At 42.7% G+C, this 9,308-nt stretch overlaps 2 long non-coding RNA genes across 2 annotated transcripts; both read left to right on the top strand.

The window, feature by feature from the left end:
- Window positions 1-291: 291 nt before the first annotated feature.
- LOC149916455 (uncharacterized) lies at window positions 292-5,316 on the top strand. Its single transcript, XR_016469926.1, has 3 exons — window positions 292-425; window positions 3,994-4,109; window positions 4,470-5,316. It is a non-coding gene; the product is annotated as an uncharacterized LOC149916455 (long non-coding RNA).
- Window positions 5,317-6,113: 797 nt separating this feature from the next.
- Window positions 6,114-8,445, top strand: LOC149916454 (uncharacterized). The gene is made up of 3 exons (XR_016469925.1): window positions 6,114-6,208; window positions 6,303-6,655; window positions 7,988-8,445. It is a non-coding gene; the product is annotated as an uncharacterized LOC149916454 (long non-coding RNA).
- Window positions 8,446-9,308: the final 863 nt, after the last annotated feature.

Raw genomic sequence — 9,308 nt, 5'->3', positions numbered from 1 at the left:
GTCACACCTGGCCAAACCCCAGGTGAAGGACAGGAGCTTCAGAGCAGCCCATGACAACACACAGCAGTGATGAAGGCAGGGGGGTGGGAACTGTGCACGGAGTTTGTAACACCTGTGGCTCTCAGCTCCACACAGGTGAGCTGAATTTTGTGGTTCAGTTCCCCACCCACACAGTGCAGGTTCAATTTTTGAGGACTCTGCAGCTTTACTCATCTTAGGGGGACAAATCATTGGATGTCTGATGAAGCTGGAAGGCTTTATTTAGAGAAGGAATTGCATTTTGGTGCTTGTCTAGGTAGTTGTCCTCCACCATTTTTTGGTTGGTGAAGCAAAGTTAACTGTATTGTTTCCACAGAGGAGAGGAATGCTCCTTGGTGTTGGATAAGCTGTATGACATTGCTTAGAGCCACATCAGCATTCAGCAGGTGAGGATCACAGCAATTCTCTTCTGGGGAAATTGTGATGGTATTTTTTTTCACTAACAAAAGAGATGTGCTCTTTTTATTGAGCGCAGTCAAAACCTGAGGAAATGATTCTTCTCCAGAGGACTGGAGTGGGTGTAAATATCTCTGTAGTGAGCAAAGACTTTGAAATCCCACCAGGGAGTTTCTGGAGGTGCTGAAAATACTGTTTTAAATAGTTCTGCAATATGTTTCTCATCCCATTGAAACTGCTGTCAAAGCAATCACAAGCGAAGACGTATCATGCTTCAGGCTGATCTTATTTTTCTGTCTTCTTCTTAATGAAAATAAACAAAATAATAACAAAATATAAAAGTTAAGATGCCAATGCAGGTTGCCAAACACTACTGTGCTTGGGGCAAGTAGGGGAGGCTGGGTGCACTGCATCTTGTGTTGGGTGTGTTGCATGAGGATGTTGACCAAGAAACAAATCAGAAGAAGTAAAATAAAAAGGTACCAAAATGAGTATGGGTGGGGTGGATGGTAGGACAGCCTCACCTGAGGTCTGGTGTTTTTTAATTTTGTTAGCTGTTCTCATCTAAATTCTTTGTCTTGTGGGGTTTTGTTCACTAAAGCTGTTTGCTGTCACCTTTCATTTTCCCTATTCACTCTCCCTTCCCAGTGGCCAATTGTTGCCAGCCTTTATTGCCTGGCATCATCTGAGTGACGTTTATTTTTACTTCTTTTTAAAAAAATCCACTACCTTTGCTACAGGATGGATTACACCTTATTTAAAGTCAACAGAAAGACCTCACTGAGCCTCAAATTGGACCTGAAATTGTTGCTTTCTTTCAGGTTTCTAAACATGGTATTTACCTCCTGGTAACCATCGTTTGCAGGTGGTGTTCCAGGAACATTAAGTTCTTGCTTGTGTGCAGCCCCTGGCATCCTCGGGCATCCCACAGAGCTTTACAAAGCACCCAGGGGTAGTAACTCACTCTACTCACTACAGGTGCCATGTAGAGAGCAGTGTTGCACAACAGCCTGAAATGCAAGAGAAAGTACTGATCAGCAGAGGCTGTAAGAGGAGGAGAGGGAGCACTGTGGAGTAGATTGATGCACCAGGTGTGACAGAAGTGCCCAAAGGATGTTTGAGGATCACCTGTGGGTTTACTGCCTGGGGCATCCCAAGGGGTGGTGAAGCTCAGCCTGGGGCTGCATTTTGTGCACAAGCTTGTCCTGGCTACAGTCTTCCAGTCCTGCTCCTTGACAGCCAATTTGGTCCTTTTTCTTCCTTTAGCTATGGCAATCCATCACACTCCACCAGTTCACTCTTTGTGATACATTGGGATGTGAATGTCATTTGTTTGGGTAGGAAAAGGTGAAGTTTGCCTGCTGGGAGGAGTGATTTTTTTTCCTTCAGGACCTTGCAGATGCTCTAAGTTGACTTTGAACTATTTGGTGCCCTTCTGCTCCTTTTCTTCTGTTCCTGGGTGCCCATTCTTTAGCTTTAGGTCCTGCAGTGTATCACTATCTCTCTCTGCTAAGCAGCAAGCTTTCACAGGCAGATCCTCAAAGCAGCCCCTGAAATGATGCTGCAGTTTTCCTTTCTCCCAAGTAATTCATAGATACAGTTTTCTCTGCAGAAATTATTAGCCCTTCTTGGGACCTCATCATAACAGACCTCATACAGGGTCTGCATGAATAACCCCCCGTCTACTGTGTCCTATCTGAAAGCTGCTGGTGATCTTCCTTGTTCATTCGATCTGAAGGACTTGTTGCTGGTGATACTGGGGGGGTGATTTGAGGTTAATCTGTTGTGGTGTTTCATGAGAATTTCCACTCTTATTAAAGGAGACGAAAGAAGTAAATATTTAGTGCACTGAAACATTTCCAGAACACAAACAGAACATGCAGAGCTGCAAGGCTGGAATTCAGAAGGGAAGTTAAAACTCTGCAGCCTTTAAGAGTTATTATTTTTACATGTCGTGATGTTTTTAATGAATTCTTGAATTTTTAGGGCCTGGAGCTGTTTAGCTTGGGAGAATTATAGTTTTAAGCTGCAGTGCACCTTTTGGAATCTTCCCTGGTTTTGCTGAGTGGAAAAGGGTTGCACAAGACAATTACATATGTATGTACATATATTTTGTATGTTGCATATAGATGCATACATTTGCTGTATCTGTTTTGCTAACTGGAGAGCTCGTGCAGGGTGACTCTCTACTACAAGAGGAAAAGAAGTTTAAGAGGAATGACACAAATAGACTGCGGATTTTATTGGTGCTCTCATGATATCTGGATCATATCGTAATTGCTACTTAAAAATTTCTCTTCCACAGTTATTAAGAACCTATGAAAGTTGAAAGATGATGAGCCTGAGATGATAATTGGTTTGTGCAGAGTCTAATGAGACTATTTTCTCGATAAATAGAATATTTCTTGAGAATAGGAAGACTAATGGATGAATGTTTATAAATTAATCTTATTTCTGTTATAGAATCTTCATTTAAAAACTATGCTTCAAAACACACTGTGCTCACAATAGGAAAGGGGTTTATTTACTCCTGCTTAGTATTTGTACTGTAGTGATGCTGAGAAGACCCAGTTCAAGATCTTGCGTGTCTCATGCTAAACTGTTGAGCACTTGGATCATGCTACACTGAAAGCCTGGGCAACTCCAAAGCAGTGCTGGTGTCTGTTCTCTCACAGAAGGGTGCCTGATGTCTCCTTGTGCAATGCTCAGATGGCAGTGGGGGCTGCATGAAGGGTGCTCAGTCACTCACTGAGGTTGTTTCATCTGAGGATGATGACTGACCAAAGCACAAAATGGATTCAGCTCTGGGAGCAAATCCTGGAGCTGCCCCTTGGAGCAGCAAAAGCAACATCAAGGTTACGTATCATGCCTTATTCTGTTTCTCCAACTTTACCTGATGTTCCTATGTGAGTTTTGGTGGATCCGTTTTCAGTCACCGTTGATGCGGCCACTTCAGAGCCATTCTGGCCGTAGTGGGAGCTGTACACAGCAGCCTGAACCCACTTTGTCAGTGTGGACTATGGAATGCTGTCACGTGAGATCTCTTGGCAAGCTCAGATGACATATGCTGTAATAATGATTTGACTGCAAGTAAAATAATACGGAGATAGATATTGATGTTTCAGTTGCCTCTTAAATTGCATTTGCTGAGATCCCTGGGCTTGTCTTGGGCATTAAAGTATGGATTGCAGCTGATTCTGAGAACACATCGTTTTTTTCTGCTCAACCTATATGAGAGCTTGTATTTCCATCCTTGTGTAATTGTCTCTGCTTTAAAGAATGACCCCAAATTATATTTACATAGTAAATTAATGCTCATTTCTTATAGAGAAAGGATTTCTCCAAGGAACCTGCATAAGGGCATTTTTCTCTGCTCCTCTTCTGCGGTCTCAATCATAAATAAGTAGCTGAGTACTCATGGGACAGCACGAGGGCTTCTCACAAGCAATTGTTTTTACAGCTCTTTTATGGTCGCAGTGTTGGGGAGCTAACGGTTTGAAACAGAATCACTGGGAGTTGTAAATTTGTCTCTTAATGTGGGTTTTTTTTCCCTCCCAGGGAATCAGGTGATGGTAGAATGGAAATTCCTGAAGAAGTTTTTTCTGAAGGCAAAGGTGACCTCTTTTCAGCAGCGTGTTAGTTGGTATGGCACAGACAGCTGCTGTGACTGCAAGGCAAGTTTCTTTATTTAAGGAGGAAGAATCCATATGTATCACCAGGGATAATTCTAAATGCACAGGAATTCTCATGTAGTATGAAATACTACTGAGCTGTTTCCTGAGACATATGCCTAGATAGCATTTTCTCTGGAGAAAACAAGGGGGAACGTTACACGCTAGAAGTTTTCTTAAACCAGACTTGCTAAATAAGATCATTTTAATCAGTCTGGATCCAAAACAACTTCACTTGCTGTGTCAGGAATTACTACTCCCCCGACACTCAATTAAAGGTGCAGGTCTTAAAAGCATCTGATGATTTTTATTTATTTATTTTTAATTGATATACTGAATGGAAATAGTCTCCTGTCCTGAAAGGAAACCAAATGAAACCAGGAGTTGGGTGCTGCAGTGCTGTGCCTCTGAGAGTGGGGATGCAGGAGAGTGGTGTCACCTCTACAGCAAGGTTGGAGGAGTGAATGCAGTTCTGCTTTCCACATCTTGGAGAGGATGCTGCAAAACTGGAAAGGATGCCGGAAAGCGCCATAGTAATGATATGTGCACAGGAAAATGTACCTTATGGTTTGAGATTCATGAAGTTCCATCTGTTTAACTTATCAGAAAGAGATTGCGGCTTAAAATGGATCACAAGGTTTACATACTTCTGTGTAGAATAAATACTAGGTAAAAAGGTACTGTGTGATTCCCACAGAGGGTGGCTGTGTAAACACTGCTCTCGTGATGGTTAACCAACCCATGGAATTAACCTTGTGAGGCTGGAGGCACAGGTGGTGTTCCTGTGATTTGTCTTCCACTCTCCTCTCTCCAACCACACCACTGGTAAAAGGACATCCTTCATCTGAAGCTCCAACAGGACTTTTAATCAGAATAATGCGCTCCAGAACAGCTTCTCATTTATGCTTCCTGCTTCCCTTTATTTTTTTTTAAAAAAAAACTTTTCATACTGTAAGGGAAGGCAAAAAGGGCAGAGAGGAACATGGAAATGAGTTGCACTACTCATTTCCTGGTTTTGTTTAAAATAAATAAATAAATAAAATAAATTTGGAAAGCTTTCAAAATCCTTGGAGTCCTACTGGTGGAAAATACCACCTTTTACAATCAGACCTGTAGTTGGGCTTGGGGGAGAAGTTCTGCATTCCCTCCAGCCAGTTCTCATAGCAATGTGAAAAGATTCTGTTATCTTTCTTAAGCTAATTTTAATCTACTGTACTAGCCAATAACATGCTAATATAATAAGGATGGAATATTACCTCCTTCCTAGAGGAGGAAGTGGAGCAAGCTTGACTACATGGCAAAGGAGCTTGTGGGTAGCAAATCCATTGCTTGTTTCCTCTTCCAGAGCACCCACCCTACAACAAAGAGTTGGGGGATGGGGGGGAGAGAGGTGATCCTTGGAACAGCCCCACATTCTGCAGGGAAAGGAACGGATGGGGCAGGGAGAGCAGTCAAACCCACAGCTGGGCTTTGGGGTTCCCCTTCAGCCACATGGGAGCAGTGCTGTGTGTGCACAGCGTGGCATCAGGAGGCACACTGTCAACTGCAGTTTGGTGACTGTTCTGGGTCCCTTGTCCCTCCAGATCTTCAGGGAAAGACCTTATTTACACTTTGACATTTTCTTTGCTAGAGGATTGTTCTTAAAATGCTGTGGTTTGTGGATAAAATATTGTTTATGTATAAAATACCATTGAAGTTCAGTTGGGTCCTGAGCTGACTTTGCTTAGCACTCCAATCTTTCAGCTTTCATTTGATCTGCCTCCGAGTGTAAACCATGCTGCTCCTCCTCCATGCTCTACAGAGAGCTTGCTCCCCAGTACATACCTAATTTGTAGCTAATACTCTCATTGTGGCTACTTTAATAAGAGTACAGATTTTTTTCTAAATGAGATGCATATGTGGCTCCTAAACTGGCATTTTCTGTCTCGGCTTAAACTTTTCCATTCAAGATGCTACATCATACTTAATTTTCTATATTCTTTCTATTGATTTAATTCCTAGTCTACATCAAAATAATGCCAAAAAGGTGACTGGGACCTACCTTGAAGAGAAGGAGCAGAAGCCATCTGCTTACACTGCTCTATTGACCTTCTGCTTTTTGGGTAACGCTTTTGGGTTGGGGAATAATACTATCTAAATGATGTTTTTTCTAAGGATGGGAGTCCTGGCAATTTTTCTCCCTTGCTTTTCTCCTAGAAAGCATCTCTTGCATGGGACACAGAGCTATGAGGTGGAATCAGCTCCTTCCAGAACAGGCTGGAAGCTCAGAAGATGACTGTTGCATTCTTGCAAAGCCACAGACAATGAATACAATAAGGTTGAGCCCAAATCCTAATGGGGAACAAAGTTATAACTCAACCAGCTGGAGCTGAGAAAGGCCACTGGCTCTGCTCCAGAAAGCCTGGCACATTCTGGTGCTTGTGGAATATCCTCTTGTTTCTTACCAGGATGCACTGCTGGGACAAGAGCAAGCTTATGATGCTGAGGGATCTCCTGGGTTCGGCTGGAGCAGAAATACCTCGTGGTTTCTCTACATCTGGGGGGAATTAGTAAGTCCTGGAACACATGAAGATTAATAATAAGAATAAAAAGCTTTCCTTCCACCCCCCCATCACCTCCTCCCACTGACACAATTTAAAGATTTAAAATCAGTCTGTACCGCGGCCAGAGATTGGAGTTATGATTGTAATGTTTCCATTTAGAACAAGGAAATTGAAGTAGGGCAATTAATCAATAACAATATGGGAAAGTACAGACTGAAACAGTCACTTGAAGCTCTCATGCTTTGCTGGCTGAGGGGAATTTTAGGAACTTCTGTCTCTTGCTGCCCTATACATTTTGTATTACCAACTTCCAAGTGCAGAGAGAAGCAGTGCTTTGTGTTTGTGCTGCTTCACCCAAACCCATTCATTTGCAGGGAGCGGATACTTAATTATGAATAATCCCAAAGTGCTTCCCTGTCTGTTGTATGAACTGTGCACTCAGGCCCATTTCATGCAGCCATGAAATGCCATCATCCCTCAGGTGAAACAAAGCAACTCTTCAGCAGCACAAAGCAAGGCTGCACAGCAATTTAGGGAAGGAAGTGAAAAATAATGGATTCATTTGAAACTGCAGGGGGATTTTAACTATGCAGAATGCAATTACCAGAACTGGAGTTTATCCAGGACACTGGGGTTAAGACCCCATCTATTATAAAAGATGCCATGGAATTGCCAGCATCCTTCCCCTCATTTCCTATGTGCTGCTCATTGGGATCCTGAGTGCACTCTGGAAGAGGCTAGTCCTGTTTAAACTGTGAAAAATGATGGGACCTCAGAGTAAGGTGCAGAGGAAAAGGCAGTATTTATCTCAGACCCAAGCTTTCCTCCAACATGGGATACAAAAGCCTTTGTATGAGAGAGGGAAATGAATGGCTCGAATATGTGACTGTCCAGAGCCACGGAACCAGGGCAGCTGCTGGTCCGTGGTGTAAGTGATGGGCTGCTGAACAAACAGCATGGATTTACAGTCTATGTTTTGTCATCAAAACCTGGGAATGGACCATATCCAGATCAACTTGATGAAAGTTAGTCTGTGAATCCATTTAAACAACCAAATCCTTCTGAATCCAGAAATTCCTCATTTTGGTTGAGGCAGTAAATGAAGGACAGTGTCTCCAGCTTGATGGTTAGCAGAGAAGAGTGGTGTCACAGCCCAGAAGATGTAAATCTTGTCTGTGTAACATCTGTTTGGAGCTGTCCCCAGCAGTCTGAGCTCTGGAGAGTTTCTTGACCCCTCAAACCCACCAGGTCCTCTGCTGCCTCTCCCTTGTGCATGTGGGCCTTCCCTTGTTTAGTAACTCCAATTGACAAATAATTAATAAGCCATTTCTCCTGCAGCATTTACACCCTGGTGGAAGCAGAGAGAAAAAGCAGATATGCCACAGGCTGGATTTTAAAGGAGACAAGAGGGAAGTGAAGCAGCACAGCTGAGCATGGTGCCCATTCCATAGAAGCCACGAGTGGGGCAGATAAGCAGTAGTGTATGGTGTATGAGAGGCAATCTGTGTTCAAATATGTGTATATTCTTAAGATCCATAAAAATAAATGTTGTATGTCAGTGCTCAACATATCCATTTCCGGGCATTTGGCTGATTAAATTGAGAGCTGGTAAGTCCTGTGTCCTTTTGTCTAGAGATTCAGGTGTTAGATATGCTCAGTGCTAGAAGTACTTGCCCCTCTTACCTTCTTTCCATTTACAGTTGAGAGTGTTCAAGTCTTCTTTAAATTTATGTCATTAGCTACCTGTAATTATTACGTATTTAAATCTGGTGAGAGCAGACATATAAATAAAAGAAGGAAACATGGCAGTGAATGTGGATAACATGGACTGCTTGCCCATTCACAGGTGCTGGATGAAAAGTTGCCATTTACTACTGAAACCCCAATAAATAATGCTTCAGTCCCCTAACTGCAAATCTTCCTAATAGGATCTTTCATGCCATGTGCTATAAATCAATGCCCCTGACAAGTGAGCTTTGAATTCCTGGACAAAAACAATTATCAAGATTAAATCAAAAGCATCATGCTGCATGTGAAGGTGGTGTTAGCCAGGGTGCTTTTCTATGAACAGAACTGCTCAACAGAGGCTTATAAATCTAGGAGATGGCTAAGGCTGAACTGAAGAAATGTGACTGGGATGGATTTTCAGGTTTTGTATATGGTTGAGTCCTCCAGCTCCCACAAGACAGCATTCATGGCTTCCCCCATGAAAACCAACAGGTGATGATGCTGGACACAGTGACCGTGCCCCTACCCCTTCTGCAGTGGCATTCAGTAGCACAGTGTGATTTATACCAGCAGAAATACAGAGAAGACCACAGATAGCTAAAGGGTACCCAGGGAGATCAGACACCATTTGCAGTTTTATTAAGAGGAAGGACAAGCAAAACCTGCAGAAATAAACACTGCTGGAATAGAAATTTACTCCATTTTGAGAACGTATTTCCAAGCAGATTGGAAGTGACAGTGTCTGTGGTAGTTACTGTGTTGAGTGTCAGCTCAGTCATCGAGCCTTTACCCAGTTTTTCTCCTGTACTCAGTGATCATTCATGGTATATTCCTCACAGACACTGATTGAGCCAAAAACTGTATGCTGTGCAGCAAGGAGCAATGCTAAGAAATACAAGAATATATGCTTTCCAGCTTCAATAGGTAAATT

Source organism: Phasianus colchicus, chromosome 11 (genome assembly GCF_987193195.1).
Source record: "Phasianus colchicus chromosome 11, bPhaCol1.hap1.1, whole genome shotgun sequence".
NCBI lineage: Eukaryota > Metazoa > Chordata > Aves > Galliformes > Phasianidae > Phasianus > Phasianus colchicus.
The sequence above is the reverse complement of the archived record's forward strand: the minus strand, read 5'-3'. Positions and strand labels throughout refer to the sequence as shown.